Source organism: Diceros bicornis, chromosome 8 (assembly GCF_020826845.1).
Source record: "Diceros bicornis minor isolate mBicDic1 chromosome 8, mDicBic1.mat.cur, whole genome shotgun sequence".
In the NCBI taxonomy this organism is placed as follows: domain Eukaryota; kingdom Metazoa; phylum Chordata; class Mammalia; order Perissodactyla; family Rhinocerotidae; genus Diceros; species Diceros bicornis.
In genome coordinates this window covers 72,497,831-72,519,646 of record NC_080747.1, presented here as the reverse complement: position 1 = coordinate 72,519,646, position 21,816 = coordinate 72,497,831, and positions in this window count along the sequence as shown.

The following is a 21,816-nucleotide window of genomic DNA, read 5'->3' as shown; positions in this document are numbered from 1 at the left end:
CCGTTGAGGACCTGAATAGAACAAAAAGGCAGAGGAAGGGCAAATTTGCTCTCATTGCTTGAGCTGGGACATCTGTGCCTCTGGTTCTCAGGCTTTTGGACTCAGGCTGAATTATACCACCAGCCTTCCTGGCTCTCCAGCTTGCTGACGGCACATTGTGGGACTTCTTGGCCTCCATATTCACATGAGCCAATTCTTGTAATAAATCTCCTCTTATACTATATCTATATATATCCTATTGGTTCTGTTTCTCTGGAGAATCCTGATTAATACAAAATGCAATCATCGATATGAATAAGAGTTACTTTGAAGGAATAAATTTTAGGACTCAAACTTGATGAGAGAATGCAAAACTTCCATGCTTTCATACTCCACTACATAAGTCAATTAAACTGTTGAATCCACATTCTAAAAATGTTGGTTTATACCATATCATTTCTATACTAAAGTTTACCTGTGTGATAATTGTTTTATTTAGTTAAATTCTAGATCCTATATTTGGCTTTCCATGAATATTAGCTTGTGTAAGCCTGGAAATTAATACCCTACACGAAAATCACCATCCAAAATCAACAAAAGCGGCAGCACATTATAGTATATTTGCTATAATTAACAAGACATGATTACTGGCCAGCGAATGAATGTAAGCCCCATTTCATACCTCAATCACATAATTCTGACTCTACTCATTGAGCTAGGCCTTATCTGTTTCACAATTAAATGCCAAGGTATTCCATTAACTTCTCGTATACTCTGGTAACATGTCAAAAATTGCCCCCCATCTCAAACACATACTAACTCTTCCCATTATTAGCTCTTCCTATCTTCCATTATCAAAGTTCTTAACTTAATTTGGCAGCCGAGCAATCTTTATAAAATTCAGCTGGGAAAAATTATAGCGTACACCTCAACTGTTCACAAGACTAAATACCAGTAATTATTGTTTAAAGCCCAACTCTAATTAATCTCAATCATTTTATTTACCTCATCTTCACAGTTACTTTATTCTTCACCCAAAATCACGTGCCAGCTGCCACGACACAGCCTTTTGCCATTTATATCATCTATAATTGGTATTGCCACCATACCATTTTAAACCCTTAGGGGATGTTTGCCATCAAACAAGATTTCTTCCAAAATGCCTTATCCTTGGAGAATTTATCAAGCACAGTATTGTCATTTTAACAATTTCATCATTACCACCTTACCAAATATTTCTCCTAAATAGGAATTATTTAGTCAATACTAATCACATTTCTAACAACTAACAGCAACAACATTAAGCAACATAGGTTTGCTTAAGGGCAAGGACCCTAAGGTTTTCCTATTTTCCTTCATTATTTTCATGAATTTCATCTTTTACTACTCCTAAAATAATTTCCATTTTCTTTTCCCTTGTCTTTCTCTTTACAGTTCAGTTCACTTGAGAAAAAAAAAATTATTGTCAAATGTGACAAGTTTATCCTGAGTGTTTTAGTTATTTCATTTATTTACTAGCAACAAGTTAGCTCATGTGAAGAAATAAGGAAACTAGGATTTCATGGAAGTCCAAGAACTGGGACTAGAGATTGGTTTTGAATTTAAGTTCATTCTAGAAACCTTAGATGCAAGAGTTCAAGAGTCTTTTTTCTAGTCTCTGCTGTTAGTGTTACTCCGTTCTATGCTATGTATCTACTTCTTTCTATCCTGCTTTAATAACTGCTTTTGCTTATTTATAACTTCTACTTCCTTATAATTTTAGCTTATACATAGTCCATTATGGCCTCCCAAGCGCTGATTCTGTCTCATAAATTTTCAGCTAAAGCTCCCACCAATAACTAACAAATTCTTTCTTTGTTCCTTAGGTCCAATTTGCAAGGAACAGATTTCATTTGGTCAAATTAATCTTTTTGAATCTGGCCTTAGAGGGTGAAGATTACTGTCTCGGCTAAGGATTAGTTGTTCTTGGGTCAGATGGTTATTCCCATCCAACAAATGGAGCTAGAGGATGCGGAAAGAAGGAAGATATCACCACAATACCAAATACGGCTTCCAAGACAGTAGAGTCCAGTAGTGGGTCAATTTCCTTAGCAGAGTTTATGGACTGGGCAAACACAAAGACGAAGATGGCCAGCAGTGACAGATGAGACAGCAAGATGTAACCCTATTCCTTGTTTAATGTTTATCTCAATTTTACCAAATTCTATTCTACTATTGTAATTAGGTAATGCAACTGTGTAAGAGAGGAATGTAACAATTATAAACTCTTTAAAAGATCATTTACAGCACCTACACACATTTACACCTAGTATCTGTAACTAACATAATACTTAATGGTGAAAGACTGAATGTTTTCCTTCTAAGATCAGGAAGAAGACAAGGATATCTGCTTTTGCCACTTCTATTCAACGTTGTGCTGACAGTCTAGAAAGGGCAATTAAGCAATAAAATAAAGTAAAAGGCATCCAGATTGGAAATGAAGAAATAAAACTATGTCTATTTGAAGATGTAATGATCTTGTATATCGAAAATCCTAAGGAATCTAGTAAAAAACAAACTATTAAACTAATAAACAAGTTCTGCAAGGTTGCAAGATACAAGATCCATATTTAAAAATCTATTATATTTCTATACAGTAGCCATACAGTTTCAGAACAAACTGAAAATGAAATTAAGGAAACAATTTCATTTGTAATATCATCAAAAAGAATAAAATACTTAGGAATAAATTTAACAAAAAAGTGTAAAACTCATCCTCTGAGAACTATAAATCATTGTTAGAGAAATTTAAAAAGACCTAAATAGAAAGACATCCCATGTTCATGGATCAGAAAACTTTGTGTTATGAAGATGGCAGTGCTCCCTATCAAAAATACAGCTGGCTTCTTTGCAGAAATTGACAAGCTGATCCCAAATTTCACGTGGAATTTCAAGGGACCCAGTGTAGCCAAAATGATATCTTAAAAAAGAAGAACAAAGCTGGAGGATTCACATTTCCCAATTTCAAAACTTACTACAAAGCTCCAGTAATCAAGACAGTGTGGTAGTGGCCTATGTGTGTATATATATGGACATATATATATATATATATCCATATATATATCAATGGAATAGAATTGAAAGTCCAGAAATAAACCCTCACATTTACAGTCAGTTGATTTTCAACCAGGGTCTCAATACAATTCAATAGGGGTAAAGAATAGTCTTTTCAACAAATGGTGCTATGACAACTGTATATTAACTTGCAAAAGAATAAAATTGAACTCTGACCCCCCACCATATAAAATATTTCACTAAAAATTGTTCCAAGACCTAAATGTAAGAGTTAAAACTATGAAACTCATAGAAGAAAACATAGGTATAAGTCTTTGTGAACTTGGATTAGGCAATATTTCCTTAGACATGAGACCAAAAGCACAAGCAACCAAAGAAAAAAATAGAAGAACTTTTGTGCTTCAAAGGACACGATCAAAAAGTGAAAGGCAACCCACAGAATGAGATAAAATATTTGCAAATCACATATCTGATAAAAGACTTGTGTCCAGAATATATATAGAACTCTTACAACTCAATAATAAAAAGACAAAGAACCCGAATGAAAAATGCCCAAAGGATCTGAACAGACATTTCTCCAAAGAAGATACACAAATGGCCAATAAATACATGAAAAAAAGATGTTCAACATCATTAGCTATCAAGAAAATGCAAATCAAAACCACATGGAAATACCACATCACACCCACTAAGATGACTATAATCCAAGAGATAGATGATAACAAGTGCTGGCAAAGATGTGGAAAAATTGAACCCCTCATACAGTGCTGGTGAGAATGTGAAATGGAACAGCTGCTTTGGAAACAATCTGGAAGTTCCTCAAAAGGTTAAACATAGAGTTACCATATGACATCCCAATTCTACTCCTATGTAAATACTCAAGCAAAATAAAAACATATGTACATGTATACAAAAATTTTAACACAAATATTCATAACAGCATCATTCATAATAGCCAAAACTTAGAAACAACCTAGATGTCTATCAACTGATGAATGGATAAATGAATGTGGTATATCCATACAATTGAATATTATTTGACAATAAAAAGAAATGAAGTACTGATACATGCTACAGCATGGATGAACCTTGAAAACATTATGCTAAATGAAAGAAGCCAGTCACAAAAATTATATATTGTATGATTCCATTTATAGAAAATATCCAGAATAGGCAAATCTGTAGAGACAGAGGGTAGATTAGTAGTTGCCTAAGGCTGAGGGAGGGGTGGGATTGGGGAAATAGAGAGTAACTGTTAATAAGTAGGAGTTTCTTCTTGGGATGATGAAATGTTCTAAAACTTATCTTGGTGATGATTACGCAACTCTGTGAATATACTAAAAACCATTGAATTGTACATTTTAAATGGGTAAATTGTATATATGTGAATTTATCTTAATAAAGCTGTTACTAAAACAAATTTACAAATATACATTCCTTTGATATAGGTTAACTTAATACAGTAACGAAATACTTGTTATACTTCCTAACCAAAAAATTAAAAAGCAATTCTTACACCACTATGTCAGAAAAGAATACAAAATTAGAACTGGAATTTCACTAGACCAGCAACTTCTTATCTGGTTAATAAGACCAACTAGTTTAATAAAGATGTCAGTTATTTCATTATTAAACATGGATATTATCTGAAATTTTATATATTATATTACATGGCAAGTTTTAAATAAGAAAGAAAAAGGTAAAGAAACTATTTAAACATGGTTTTTTCAGTGTCTGTTGTGGAATTCCAATTCTAGACCCAGAAAAAGTTTGAAAAAATAGCCCTAGCATAGGAATTACATTACATGTTATAAGGGAACATGACACAAATTGAAAAATTACTGGGAGCCTACTATTTTAACAATAGCAAAGTCCAAAAACTATTTCTAAAACTCTGTGACAAAGCCTGTTTAAATAATATCAGATTCATCTAGGATTAACAATGTCCAGGGTATTTCAATTTTTATAGCACACAAAAATAAAAACAATCATCTGCATAACTGAGCCATGTGATTTTTTAAAAACAGGTTCTATAATGCATGAAAGGACTAGAAAATTATATAAAAGAATCATTATTACTGATTGACATTGACATAAATATTACCAGATTTGGTAGTCACCAATATTTCAAGTTCTCCTTTTTCCTGGCATATGGATAGCAATTCCCCACCCCATTGAAGTTAGACATAGCCTTATGACTTTTTTGACCAGTAATATTTGAGTGTAAGTGGACTGTGCATACTTTCTTAGTTTCTTTTCCTTCTTCCAAGGTAACCAGCAACATCCTACCCCGTGGGACGTCTGTAAGACTGTTCCCTCACTAAGGACAACAAGGAGTAGAGACCCCAATCAATCTGTGACTGATATGGATTAGGTTTATCCATACAAACTTGCAGTATCTCTAGTTCAAAAATGATTAATACTGGTAATTTAATGTAATTTAACCTAACATCATGAACACAAAATAAACTGTTGTTTTAAGCCACTGAGATTTGGAAGTTGTTTTCACCATACTATAATCTAGCCTATCCTAATAGATTCTTTCTCAAAGGGCAAGGAAGTCCCTTCTAAAATATTTCGTCATTATTCACATTTATACCATTATTAAGTAGGAATGAGATATGAAGAGCACTTGAATTATTACATCTTTACATTAGGAGAACTTTACATTGGGATTTAGTTTAGAATTTTTCCTGAAAAAAAATTTATTTTAGTTCAGTCTGTAAAAGCTCTTTATAGTCAAATTACCTTCAAGCCTATAAAAGGAGAAAACAGGGGCCACCCAGTGGCATGTGCTCCGCTTCAGCGGCCCGGGGTTCACAGGTTCGGATCCGGGTGTGCACCGATGCACCGCTTGTCAAGCCATGCTGTGGCGGCGTCCCATATAAAGTAGAGGAAGATGGGCACAGATGTTAGCCCAGGGCCAATCTTCCTCAGCAAAAAGAGGAGGATTGGCATCGGATGTTAGCTCAGGGCTGGTCTTCCTCACAAAAAAAAAATTTTTTAATTAAAAAAAAAAAGAGAGAAAACATATTTTCCTTGGAACATTATTACCTTAAAAATGAGTGTTTCTGGGCTGGCCCTGTGGCTTAGTGGTTAGGTGCGTGCACTCCGCTGCTGGCGGCCCGGGTTCGGATCCCGGGCGTGCACCGACGCACCGCCTCTCCGGCCATGCTGAGGCTGCATCCCACATACAGCAACTAGAAGGATGTGAAACTATGATGTACAGCTATCTACTGGGACTTTGGGGGAAATAAATAAATAAATAAATAAAATTGAAAAAAATAAAAAACAATTAAAAAAAAAATGAGTGTTTCTCACACATAATTCCCTGATCATCAAGAAGTCTGCAAATGACTTCCTTTAAAAAATTAAACAAATTTGAATACATATTGTAAAATCTATTAAGGAACTATAAGATGTTTGATACCTTCCTTTAAATCCTGTAGAGTTGGTAGAATCACCAAGAGCTTTTTGTGCCAAGCCAGGGGAACTGGAAGATCAGTGTTATGGGCTGAATTGTTCCCTTCAAATTCATATGTTGAAGGCCTGGCCCCCAGTACCTCAGAATGTGACTACAGTCATGTGTCACATAATGACATTTTGGTCAACGACGGACTGCATAAAACCCTGGTCCCATAGATTATAATAGAGCTGAAAAATTCCTATTGCCCGGTGACATTGTAGCCATCATAACATCACAGCACAATGCGTTATTCATGTGTTCGTGGTGACGCTGGTGTAAACCTACTGGGCTGCCAATCATATAAAAGCATAGCATGTATAATTATGTACAAGACATAATACCTGATAATAAATGACTGTATTACTGGTTTGTATACTTACTATATTATACTTTTTATCATTATTTTAGAGTGTACTCTTTCTACTTATAAAAAATAGTTCACTGTAAAACAGTATGTCATGTTACACTGGCAGCAGCCTCATATATCTCGTGTTTACCACGTCTCTTGATTGCACCATTTTCTCTTGTGCTTGATTTAATATTGTGTTGTTTTGTTCATCATGGCCCCTAAGTGTACAAAATCCACTGCTAATGCTGCCAGTAAGAGGCCATGTTGAGCGATTGACCTGGAAACAAAATTAAAAGTGATGAAGGACTACAAAGGTGGAAAATCAGTGATGGTTATTGCTCACCAGTCAGGCATGTCCCATTCCACCACAGCTACGATCTCAAAGAAGAAAGTGGCAGAAGCTGTTAAAGGATCTGCTTCATTGAAGGCAATGAGACTGACAAAAATTTGAGAAGGGCCTCTATCAGACATGGAGAAACTTCTAATGATCTGGATTGAAGACCAGACACAGAAGGATATCCCTCTCAGCACCATGACAATAATGATCGAAGCAAAAAGTTTGTTTGTGATATTGAAAGAAAAGGCTGGATTCAACTATGATGTTGAATTTACTGCTAACTCTGGGTGATTTAAAATATTCAAGAATTGTTATTTATTATATAATGTGAAAGTGAATAGTGAGTCTGCAAATGCTGATATGAAGGCAGCTGAAGAATCTTTGGAAACTCTAGATAAGCTGATTGTGGAGGAAAATTACTTGCCAGAACAAATATCCAATATGGACGAAACTTCCCTATTCTAGAAACAGATGCCTGAAAGGATTTTCATCCAAAAGGAGGCCAATTCAATGCCAGGTTTCAACGCTTTTAAGAATAGGCTAACAGTCTTGCTTGGGGGCAACGTTACAGGCTACAAATTGAAACCCTTTGTGATCTAGCACAGTGAGAACTCAAGGGCCTTCAAACATATCAATAAGCACACACTGCCAGTATACTACAGGAACAATAAGAAGTCATGGGTGACTCAGCTCCTTTACCAAATTACACTCCTGAATTGCTATGCCAGAGAAATGGAGAAGTACTGTTTGGAGAATAACATACCTTTCAAGATATTACCTGCTGTTGATAATGCTCCTGGACATCCTCCTTTTATGGTGATCTTCATCCCAGTATCAGAGTGGTGTTTCTCCCTCCAAATGCCATCTCTTTGATTCAACCACTGGATCAAGGAGTTATACAGCTTTTAATTCCTCCTACCTGAGGGAGGACCTTTACCCAGGCTATTGCTGCAGCTGAGGAAGATACTGAGAAGACACTGATGCAGTTCTGGAAGGATTACAACATCTGTGATCGCATTAAGAACCTTGCTCGGTCTTGCAGTGATGTCACCAAGGAGTGTATGAATGGCATCTGGAAGAAGACACTCAGGAGGGTCGTTCACGACTTCAAAGGATTTGCCAAGGATGAGGAGGCTGCAAAAATCAACAAGGCTGTGGCCGAGATGCAAACAACTTTAACCTGGATGTGGATGAGGATGACATTGAGGAGCTCCTGGAGGTGGTTCCTGAGGAATTGACTACAGAGGAGTTGTTGGAACCGGAACAGGAAGGCATAGCTGAAGAAGAGACAAGAGAAAAGGAAACTGCAGGCGAAGAAAATAACCCCCAAGATAATTCACAGTGAAGGGTTTAGCAGAAGCTTGTGCAGACTTCAGCAAGATCCTTAAAAAGTTTGAAAGCAGGGACCCCAACGCTGAAACATTTTCATTAATAGAGAGGAATGTTCATGTGCATTATCTGCTTACAAGCAAACCTATGGTGAAGAAAGGAAACAAACCAAGCAAACCACCATGGACATGTTTCTGGAGAGTGACACCTCCTCAGCAAGAGCCTCCGGCAGGCCCTTCGGGAGGCATTCCAGAAGAAGGCCTTGTTGTCATAGGAGACGACAGCTCCACGCGAGTTACTGTCCTGGAGGACCTTCCCGTGGGACAAGATGTGGAGGTGGAGACAGTGATGTCGATGATCCTGGTGATGTCTAGGCCTAGGCTAATGTGTGTGTGTGTCTTAGTTTTTAACAAAAACAGTTTAAAAAGTGAAAAAAAAATTTTTAACAGAAAAAAGCTTAGAGAATAAAGATATAAAGAAAACATATTTTTGCACAGCTGTGCAATGTGTTTGTGTTTTAAGCTAAGTGTTATTACAAAAGAGTCAAAAAGTTTAAAAAAATTAAAAAGTTTATAAAGTAAAAAAGTTACAGTAAAGGCCAGCCCTGGTGGCCTAGTGGTTAAGTTTGGCATGCTCCACTTCAGCGGCCTGGCGCACTGGTTCAGCGTCCAGGCATGGACCTACACCATTCATCTGTCAGTGGCCATGCTGTCATGGCAGCTCACATACAAAAAGAGGAAGATTGGCAACAGATGTTAGCTCAGGGTGAATCTTTCTCAGCAAAAAAGAAAAAAAGTTACAGTAAGCTAAGGTGAATTTATTATTGAAGGAAGAATAATTTTTTAAATAAATCTAGTGTAGCCTAAGTATACAGTGTTTATAAAGTTTACAGTAGTGTACAGTAATGTCCTAGGCCTTCTCATTCACTCATCACTCACTCACTGACTCACCCAGAGCAACCTCCAGTCCTGCAAGCTCCATTCACGCTAAGTACTCTATAGAGGTGTGCCATTTATTATCTTTTATACCATATTTTTACTGTACCTTTTCTATGTTTAGATACACAACTACTTATTATTGTGTTACAATTGCCTACAGTATTCAGTACAATAACATGTTGTATAGGTTTGTAGCCTAGGAGCAATAGGCTATACCATATAGCTTAGGTGTGTCATAGGCTATACCATCTAGGTTTGTGTAAGTCACTCTATGATGTTTGCACAATGACGAAATTGCATAACAATGCATTTCTCAGAACATATCCCCATCATTAAGTGACACATGACTGTATATATTGGGAGACAGGGCCCTCAAAGAGGTAATTAAAGTAAAATGAGGTCATATGGGTGGGCCCTAATTCAATATGACTGATGTTCTTATAAAAAGAGGAGATTAGGACATAGACACACAAACAGGGAAAACCATATAAAGACACTGGAGGAAGATGGCCATCTAAATGCCAAAGAGAGGGCCCTCAGAAAATACCAACCCTGCTGACACCTTGATCTCAGACTTCTAACCTCCAGACCTGTGAGAAAATAAATTTCTATTTTTTTAAGCCACCCAGTCTGTGGTACTTTGTTATGGCAGCCCTAGTAAACTAATATAGGCAGCCATCTCCATGTTGTACAGTGCCATCCTAGAGGGCATCTCAATGTAAAAGAGGCTTTCAGTAGCTGGAATCTAGTGAGGAAAATAAGTGTTGCTCTCAGAACTGCATGATTCCCAAAGCATACCACTATAAAAAAATCCTTAAATCACAAAGGAAGACATGAAGAAAGAAAAAAAGGAACAAAGGAACTACAAAACAGTCAGAAAACAATTAACAAAATGGCAATAGTAAGTCTTTACCTACCAATAATTACTTTAAATATAAATGGATTAAATTCTCTAATCAAAAGACATAGAGTAGCTGAATGGATTAAAAAAAAAAAAAAAACAAGACTCAACTATATGCTGCCTACAAGAGATGCACTTTAGCTTTAAAGACACACATAGACTGAGTGTAAAACAATGGGAAAAGATAGTCCACGCAAATGGTAGACAAAAAACAGCAAGAGTGACTCTACTCATATCAGACAAAATAGACTTAAAGTCAAAAACTGTCAAAAGAGACAAAGAAGGTCATTATGTATTAATAAAGAGGTCAATTCATTAAGAGGATGCACCCAACACTGGAGCATCTAAATATATAAAGCAAATATTAACAGAACTGAAAAGAGAAACAGACAGCAATACAATAATAGTAGGGGATATAAATACCTCACTTTCATCAATGGATAGCTCATCCAGACAGAAAATTAATAAGGAAACAGTGGACTTCAATAACACTATAGACCAAATGGACCTAATAGACATATGCAGAACATTTTATCCAACTGCAACAGAATACACATTCTTTTCAAACACACATGGAACATTCTCCAGGATAGATCATATGTTAGGCCACAATACAAGTCTTAACAAATATAAGAAGATTAAAATCATATCATGTATCTTTTCTGACCACAATGGTATGAAACTAGAAATCAATAACAGAAGGAACATTAGAAATTCAAAAATATGTGGAAATTAAACAACACACTCCTGTAAAACCAATGAGTCAAAAGAAGAAGCAAAAAGGAAATAAAAAAGCATCTTGAGACAAACTAAAATGGAAACACAACATAGTAAAACTTATAGGAAACAGCAAAAGCAAATCTAAGAGGGAAGTTTATAGTGATAAATGCCTAAATTAAGAAAAAAGAAACTCTCAAATAAATAACTTAACATTATACTTCATGGAACTAGCAAAAGAAGAACACATTAAGCCCAAACTTAGCAGAAGGAAGGAAATAATAAAGATCAGAGCAGAAATAAATGAAAGAGAGATTAGAAAAACAGTGGAAGGGCCATCCCTGTGGCTTAGCAGTTAGGTGCGTGTGCTCCGCTGCTGGCGGCTGGGGTTCGGATCCTGGGCGCGCACCGATGCACCGCTTGTCCGGCCATGCTGAGGCCACATCCCATATACAGCAACTAGAAGGATGTGCAGCTGTGACATACAACTATCTACTGGGGCTTTGGGGGGAAAATAAATAAATAAATAAAATCTTTAAAAAAAAAAGAAAAACAATGGAAAAGATCAATGAAACTAGGAGTCGGTTTTTTGAAAAGATAAACAAAATTGGCAAACCTTTAGCTAGACTAAGAAAAAAAGAGAGAAGACTCAAGCAAACAAAATTATAAAAGAGGAGACATTGTCCCTGATACAACAGAAATACAAAGGATCATAAGAGACTATTATGAACAATTATATGCCAACAAATTGGATAACCTAGACGAAATCCATAAATTCCTAGAAACCTACAACCTACCAAGACTGGATGGTGAAGAAATTGAAAATCTAAACAGACCAATAATGAGTAAGGAGATTGAATCAGTAATTAAAAAAACCCAACAAAGAAAAGCCCAGGACCTAATGGCTTCACTGATGAATTCTACCAAATACTTAAAGAAAAATTAAGGCCAATCCTTCTCAAACTCTGCAAAAACTGAGGAGGAGGGAACATTTCCAAGCTCATTTTCGGAGGCCAGTGTTACCTTGATACCAAGGCCAGACAAGGACACTACAAGAAAAGAAAATAACAGGCCAATAACCCTGATGAACATACATGTAAAAATCTTCAACAAAATACTATCAAACTGAATTCAAGAGCATATTAAAAGGATCATAGACCTTGGTGAGACTTATCCTTGGATACAAGGATAATTCAACATATGCAGGTCAATAAATATGATACACCATATTAATGGAATGAAGGATAAAAATCATATGATCATCTCAATAGAAGCAGAAAATCATTTTATCAAAATTCAACATCTTTTCATGACAAAAACTCTCAACAAATTTGGTATAGAAGGAGTGTACTTCAACATAAACAAACCATATATGACAAGTCCACAACTAACATCATGCTCAATGGTGAAAAACTGAAAGCTTTTCTCTAAAATCAGGAACAAGACAAGGATGTCCACTCTCTCCACTTCTATTCAACATAGGACTGGAATTCCTGGCCAGGGCAATTCGGCAAGAAAAAGAAATAAAAGGCATCCAAATAGGAAAGGAAAAAGTAAAATCATCTCTGTTTGCAGATGACATGATCTTATACATAGAAAACCCTAAAGATTCCACCAAAAAACTGTTAGAACTAACAAATGAATTGAGTAAAGTTGCAGAATACAAAATCAATATACAAAAATTAGTTGCATTTCTATACACTAACAACAAACTACCCAAAAAAGAAATTAAGAATACAATAGCATTTACAATAGCTTCAAAAAAAATAAAATGTTTAGGAATAAATTTAGTCAAGGAGGTGAAAGATCTGTACACTGAAAACTATAAGACATTGATGAAAGAAATTGAAGAAGACACAAATAAGTGGAAAGATATCCCATGTTCATGGCTTGGAAGAATTAATATTGTTAAAAATGTCCATACTACCCAAAGAAATCTACAGATTCAATATAATCCCTGTCAAAATTCTAATGGCATTTTTCACAGAAATAGAAAAAATAATCTTAAAATTCATATGTAACCACAAAAGACCCCAAATAGCCAAAGCAATCTTGAGCAACAAGAACAAAGCAAGGCATTGAAGACATCACACATTCTGATTTCAAACTATATTACAAAGCTATAGTAATCAAAACAGTATGGTACTGGCATAAAAATAGACATAGGCCAACGGAATAGAATAGAGAGTTGAGAAATAAATCCACACATTTATGGTCAATTATCTTCAACAAAGGTGCCAAGAAAACACAATGGAGAAAGGATAGTCTCTTCAATAAATGGTGTTGGAAAAATTGGACATTCACGTGAAGAATGAAATTGGACTCTATCTCACACCGTATACAAAAATTCACTCAAAATGGATTAAAGACTTAAATGTAAAATCTGAAACTCTGAAACCAATAGAAGAAAACGTGGAGGAAAAAATGTCTTGACATTAGTCTAGGCAAAGATTTTTTGGATATGACCCCAAAAGCACAGACAACAAAAACAAAAATACACAAAGGGGTTGCATTTAACTAAAATGCTTTTGCATAGCAAAGGAAACGATCAACAAAGCGAAGAGGTAACCTACAGAAGGAGATAAAATATTTGCAAACTATACATCTGATAAAGGGTTAATATCCAAAATACATAAGGAACTCAAACAACTCAATAGCAAGTAAACAAATAACCCAATTTAAAAATGGGCAAAGGATCTGAATAGACAATACGCAAAAGACATACGAATGGCCAATAGCTATATGAAAAAATGCTCAACATCACTAATCATCAGAAAAATGGAAATCAAAACCACAATGAGATAACTTCACAAGTGTTAGAATGGCTATTATCAAAAAGACAAAAGATAAGTGTTGGTGAAGATATGCAGAAAAGGGAACCCCTGTACAACTTTGGTGGGAATGTAAATTGGTGCAGCCACTATGGAAAACAGTGTGGAGGTTCCTCAAAAAATTTAAAATAGAACTATCATATGATCTGACTTCTTGGTATATATCCAAAGTAAATGAAATCAGTATCTCAAAGAGATATCTGTACTCCGTGTCCATTGCAGCATTATTCACAATAGCCAAGATATAGAGTTAACCTAAGTGTCTATTGACAAGTGAACGGATAAAGAAAATGTGATGTGAGTATATATATTTATATCTATATATATATATATACACACATACATACATAGCTGAATTATGGAATACTTACTATGAAATATTATTCAGCCTTAAGAAATAAGGAAATCCTGTCATTTGCAACAACAAGGATGAACTTAGAGGACATTATGTGAAGTGAAATAAGCTTGGCACAGAAAAAAAAATGCTACATGATCTCACTTATACGTGGAATCTAAAAAGTTGAACTCAGAATCAGAGAGTAGAATGGTGGTTGCTAGGGGATGGGGGATGGGGGGAATGGGGAGATTTTGGTCAAAGGGTACAAAGTTTCAGATGTGTAAGATGAATAAGTTCTAGAGAGCTAACATATAGTATGGTGACTACAGTTAATAATACTGTATTATATACTTGAAATTTGCTAACAGCATAGATCTTAAATGTTCTTCTACACACAGGGACAAAATGGTAATTATGTGAGGTGATGAACATGTTAATTAGCTTTATTGTGGTAATCATTTCACGATATATATGTATATCAAAACATCATGTTGTATGCCTTAAATATATGCAATTTTTTGTCAACTCTACCCACATAAAGCAAAAAAAAAAATTAGTGGGGGCCGGCCCGGTGACGTGGTGGTTAAGTTCACATGTTCTGTTTCGGAGGCCTGAGGTTCACCAGTTGGGATCCTGGGCGCGGACATACTCTCCGCTCATCAAGCCATGGTGAGGCGGCATCCCACATAGAAGAGCTACAACTCTACAACTATGATACACAACTATGTACTGAGGCTTTGGGGAGAAAAAAGAAAAAAAAAAAGAGGAAGATTGGCAACAGATGTTAGCACAGGGCCAATCTCCCTCAAAAAAAAAAAGCTTTAAAAAAAAAAAAAGAAACAGCCTCAGCCGAGCGTGCAGAGCATGTGGGTCCTATACTCTCAGTTTGAAAAAAAAATTAGCAATTAAGCATTAAAATAAGAACTGCGTGATTTCTTTACTATGACATAGAACCATTTGAAAGAATAGTTTAAAAACATCCTATTTATTGTGCTAGATTTATACCTCAAGAAAACAAGTAAACATGTATCAAATCACCTGTACAATTTCAGCATAGTTCTCTCTCAGAGAATATGCAGGTTGAACAAAGAGACTGGAAGTCAAGACTCATTGCTTTAACACCAACATAAACCTGTTCTTTTGATTGTAAAGTATGACTAATAGCATGGGACATTATCTTCTTGTCAGACAGTTTTTGAAGAGGGATCCAACAGTGAGCCAAATGCATAGAGTCTCATAGAAACAACAGTGCTGCTGCTGTTCAAGCCTCATCCCCCTGAGGAGCTGCTGAATGCAGAACTCCCATTCACTGACGGCTTTAATATTCAGTGCTACGGAATTCAGAGCTACATCTTGTTTTCACAAATAATTTTGCAGCTAAAGCACTAAAAATGTCAGAAGATTGCCAATAGTCCTCAAAATTTTTAAATTTAATTTAATTTAATTAATTAATTTATTTTTCCCTCCCCAAAGCCCCAGTACATAGCTGCATATTCTAGTTGTAGGTCCTTCTAGTTCTTCTCTGTGAGCTGCCGCCACAGCATGGCAACTGACAGACAAGGGGTGTGGTTCCATGCCTGGTACCCAGACCCAGGCTGCCGAAGTGGAGCGTGCCAAACTTTAACCTCTAGGCCTAGTTAAAGTTGGGGCTGGTTCTAATTTTATTTTTTATAGAGAGACAATTGATATATCACGTTATATTAGCTTTATATGGATTTTTATCTGTAATCTCTAGGAAGGTCAAATAACAGAGCTAAACAATTTCCCATTAGGTCACTTAGGAAAACTGGTTCTCTCTCTTTTGTTTAGCCTTAAACGTAACTGCATCCTCATATAATACTTATTAATTAAATACATAAAAACAGTAACTTACAGTGGAGACAACTTGGCAACACCACCTTAATAAAATGTTTAGAGTTAACATCCTCAGTGATGCTTGCTGGTGTGATGCACTGAGAAGGACATGGCACCACTCTGTGGATATTTCTGGCAAAGATGCATAACCTGAATCTAATCATCGGGAAATATCAGACAAGTCAAATCAAGGAATGGACTTGCTGCGAAGTAACTGCCTCGTATGCTTCAAAATATCAAGATGGTGAAAGACAGAAAAAAAGATCAAGGAGACTGTTTTCTATTAAAAAAGACAAATGAGACATGACAACTAAGTGCAATGTTTGATTCTGGATGTTTTTTTCTTTTGCTTTATAAGTACATCGATGGGACAACTGGTAACATTTATAACTGTAGATTATATAATAACATTGTATTAATATTAGTTTCCTGATTTTGATAGTTGTACAGTGGTGATATAGGAGAATGTCTTTTGTTTTATTTTTTTTTAAGTGTTTAAGCCTTGTGTCTGTAAGTTATTCCCCACCAGTTTTTTAAAATCTAGCTATAGAGAGCTGTTAACTTAGGGAATCTAGATGAGAGTATATAAGAATTCTTTGTTCTATTTTTGTAACTTCTTATGTAAGTTTAAAAAATATATAACCTCAGGGGCCAGCCCGGTGGTGTAGTGGTTAAGTTCGAGTGCTCTGCTTCAACGGCCCAGGGTTCCTGGGTTCAGATTCCAAGCGCAGACCTACACATCGCTCATCAAGCCATGCTGTGGAGGCATCCCACATACGAAAAATAGAGGAAGACTGGCACAGATGTTAGCTCAGGGACAATCTTCCTCACACATACACGCAAAAATATTTATATATAACCTCAAACAAAAAAGAATTTAATTTTATTTATTTATTTATTTTTTCCCCCAAAGCCCCAGTAGATAGTTGTATGTCATAGTTGCACATCCTTCTAGTTGCTGTATGTGGTATGCGGCCTCAGCATGGCTGGAGAAGTGGTGTGTCTGTGCGCGCCTGGGATCCAAACCCGGACCACCAGCAGCGGAGCACCTGCACTTAACCGCTAAGCCATGGGGCCGGCCCTCAAACAAAAAAGAATTTAGAATACACATCTAATACAGTACTTCTTCTAGTACCTCAACCCTAACTTATGTTGCTCAAAATTATAACCAGACTGACTGGAAAAAAGTTTATGTGTTTATAATTTCTTAAAATTGAAAAAGAAAAGTTCGTTGTGCTGTTCTTTTCACTGGTAGCTATATTCCTGTCATGTTCTGTGACTGTGTAGTAATTTTTTCTTTTGGCAAGTTAAGAGGAACAGCTAAACACTTGGTACTGAACATATTGCATTCATTTTACAAGCATTTATTAAAAACCTACTATGTGCTGGTCACTGTGCTAGATGCAGGGATAAAGAAATAAAACATACATGGTATGTGACCTAAAGGATCTTACAGATTAGCAGGGGAGACAGACATGTAAATGAATAATTGCAGTGAAGTAGTATAGGTGTTATAATGTGTGTGTGTGTGTGCGTATGTGTGTGTGTGTAGTCTACCATTGTACACAAAGGATCGATTGGCCAATTCCCAGGGAGCAAGGAAAAGGAGGGAGTTAGAAAAATCTTCATAATAGAGGTTGTGTTAAAACAAGGTCTCAAAAGATGAATAGTAGTTTAGATGAACAAATGGAGGGAAGGGTGTTTGGGGCAGGTGGAATGGCATGATAAAAGGACATGGAGCTATAAAACAGCCTAGAGTATTAGTGAGACAACAAATGATTCAAAATGGCTAAATCCAAGACAGGAAGCGGCCACAGGGAGACAAGATGCTGGAGAGAGGCAGAGGCTGGTTCCCTGAGTGCCTCATTAAGCTATTGTGCCAGGAACCTTTGCACAATCCCATGGAAATGGGGTTGGGAGTTCTTGGCCACTTGTCTGCATCTGTGAATATCTAACTTGTTAAACTATCACATACAAAGCAAGGTACATCGAAGTAGCTCATTCTATTCCTGTGAGATGATTTCTGTTAATTACAACGATGGAATGGAACAGAGAACGTGATGTTCTGCCATCTTTATATCTTACATTATGACATGAGAAATATTTGCATTCTTTCTACTTTGTAATACACTGTAAGAGATTGGAGGGGACTCGACTCTCATTGTGCCAAACGAGCAAGTTCAGGTTGTAATTGAATGTTATCATTGTCAATTATCTTGCAGTCACTCCAGGGAGAGAAATAGTAGTTCAGTCAAGAGCACCGTGCTTGACCTTGGCTGCACCTCTTTTTTGTTTGGCTCTCGTAAATCAGGTGACAAGGGGGTGAAAACCTCTGCTCACATCTTTGAATGAGTTCAGCAGCGAAGGAGAGAAATCCTGAATCAGAAAGTTGATGAATGAGTGCAAGAAATAAATGTTGGTTACTTAAGATTATTTCGAGTAAAAACAAAAGGACTATAATGAAAAAATATTTCTAATTTATGTCTGTCTCAGCTTTGTGAACCTTAATTTACTCCCACATAGAAAACACGTATAAAGAGAAGGAGAAGACAAGACACATTCTGGGAGGAAATATTTGCAAAAGACATATCTGATAAAGAACTGTTATCCACAATGTTCAGAGAACACTCAAAGCTCAACAATAAGAAAATGAACAAACCAATTTAAAAAATGGCAAAAGATCTGAATAGACACCTCACCAAATATGATATACAGATGGCAAATAAGCATATGAAAAGATGCTCAATTTCATACATCATTAGGGAATTGCATATTAAAATAATGAGATACCACTACATACCTACTAGAATGGCGAAAATCCAAAACCCCAACAACACTAAATGCTGGCAAGGATGTGGAACAACAAGAACTCTCGTTCATTGCTGGTGGGAATGCAAAACAGCACAGCCTGTTTAGAAAGACAGTTTGGCAGTGTCTCACAAAACTAAACATACTCTTACCATATATTCCAGCAATCTCATTCCTTGGTGTATACCTAAATGAGTCAAATACTTATGTGCACACAATCTGCACATGAGTGTTTATAGCAGTCTTATTCATAATTGCCAAAACTTGGAAGCAATCAAGATGTCATTCAGTAGGTAAAAGTGTAAATAAACTGTGGTATATCTAGACAATGAAATATTATTCAGTACTAAAAGAAATGAGTTATCAAGCCATGAAAAGACATGAAGGAAACTTAAATGTATATTACTAAGTGAAAGAAGCAAATCTGAAAAGACTGAATACTGTATACTTCCAACTATATGACATTCAGGAAAAGACAAAACTATGGAGACACCAAAAAAATCAGCGGTTGTCAGGGGTTTGCGGGGAGGAGTTTGGGAGTAAGTGGAGCACAGTGGATTTTTAGGGCAATAAAACTATTCTGCATGATACTGTAATGGTGTATACATGTCATTATACATTTCTCAAAATCCATAGAATGTACAACACCAAGATTGAACCCTAATGTAACTTATGGACTTTCACGATAATGATGTGTCAATGTAGGTTCATTGATTCTAACAAATGTACCACTCTGGTGAGGGATGTTGATAGCTGGGGAGGATGTTTGGGTTGTTGGGGAGGGAGTATATAGGAACTCTCTGTACTTATCACTCAATTTTGCTATGAACCTAAAACTACTCTAAAAAAATAAATCTATTAATTAAGAAAAAAAATATATATAAATTTGGAGACCACCAAGAGGATTAATGCCAAAAATTCTTCTAAAGCAGCTGCATTCAGGAGTTTGGAAATTATATTTTAAGCAAAAGCTTTTAGTTGGTAAGTTTTGTGATTGATTTTCACATTCAAAGAATATTTCGGCAACAGTGTGAAAGATGAATTAGAAAAGGACAAGACTGGAGGCAGGACCTGTTAGAAGACCAGTGTGGACGAGAGGACAGAGCAGGGCGTGAAGATCTAGACTAAGTCAGAGGCCGTGGGGATGCGTATGGCAGGACTCGGTGACTGGACGTGGGAGGTGAGAGGACGGGAGAAGTCTAGGATGACTTCAGTCCCAGGGCCCAGGTGACTCAGCGGATGGTGGTATCATTTACTAAGTTTAGTAAAGAGGAGGGTGAGCTGGAGGTAATAAGTTTAAGAAGATTCTTCTGTCTGATTTAATCACCTTATATAACATTTTTCAATTTATAAATTCTGTAAGTTGGTGAATAAGGTACAGTTCAATGAGATCATTACATGAAAAGAAAACATCTTCAGTGACTAGACCAAACACTACTTAAAAATTTGGTATTATTTTGCATTGCAAGGAAATCAAGAAGAAGCCAGGACGGAGCGAGCCGCAGGGCTGCGCTCCAGGTCCCGGCGCGCCGGGGAGAGAGCGCCCGGCAGGAAGTCAGTGTTGGGAGACGAGTCAGCCAAAGACGCCCGCCAGGCCTGGAAAATCAGGAAAAGCAGACTTTCACAAATACGGAATGTGACTATAGTTGAAACAAAAATACTCAGGACTCAGTTTCCTTTTGTTTCCTTTAATCATGATTCTGGCAAAATCATCACATTTTTCACGTGCAATAATTCTTTCGTGCAAGCTCCACCACTGAAGGGTCAAATCAAGTTCCAGCTGTCAAATTCCCGAATCTCTTCAACCGTGGAAAACACAGCTTCCTGCGATCAGAGTGAAGAACTCTCGAGATAGTCCCCGTCTTCCTCATCTAAATACAGGGAAAGGCTCCTTCTGAGGTGCCTTTCCTTTCACACCATGGACTATTTGATTGATGCAATCAGAAGGTTCATTGGAAACATACACAGAGTAAAACACCTGTTGATTATCCCTTTGAGAATCGCCTCAGCTGTTTTCTAAGACAACATAGTGTGTTAGCCTAAATACAGACAATGCAAAAGTCTATAACATCACGTATTTCAAGGCTATAAACTTGTTGCCTTAATTTTTGTCCTTTTCCAGGATTATGGGGCCTTTAAAATCATGTTAATGCCATGAAAAATTCCATTCATAATTTTCATTTAATAAATTGGAGACGATATGACCTGAGGGCCGGTAGACTTTTGAAAGGAAAAAGTTCTTCCTGGGATGATATAAGAAACCCTTTCAGTCACAGAAACTGGCTCAGAAGAGGGAAGACGACTGGGAGCAACACGGAAAGCTTTTTCCCAGGAAAAAATAAAGCCTGTTAGATTTATAGAAGACACTCGCTGGGTACTTACAATGTTCAAGATCATTCTAGAGCGGGGTTCTCAGCTTGGCACTATTGACATTTGGGGCTAGATAATTTTTTGTTGTGTGTGGCTGTCATGTGTTTAGCAGCATTCCTGGCTTCTGCTCAGTGGCACCACCCCACTCGTAACAATCAAGAGTGTCTCCACATGTTGCCAAATGTTTCCTGGAGGCCAAGAGGATCCCAGTTGGAGAACCACTGTTCCGGAGTCTTGCTGCTGAAAGCGTAGCCTGGCTAGGCAGCATCACCGGGAAGCTTTTACGAAGTGAGGATTTCAAACTGCCTGTTCAGTATGATCTCAGTCAGACTGAATCAGAATTTGCATTTTAACAGGATTCCCAGGTGACTCATGCCATTCAAGTTTGAAAAGCACTGTCAGATTATATGGATAATATTTACCCACCAGCAGGAAGGAAGTGGGGAAGAAAAAAGTTTCGGGGCTGAAAAGAGAGACAAAGGGAGTTAAAAAACAAAAAAAAGATAAACTTGGTTAAAATTGAAAACACATGGAACTTTAAAATCA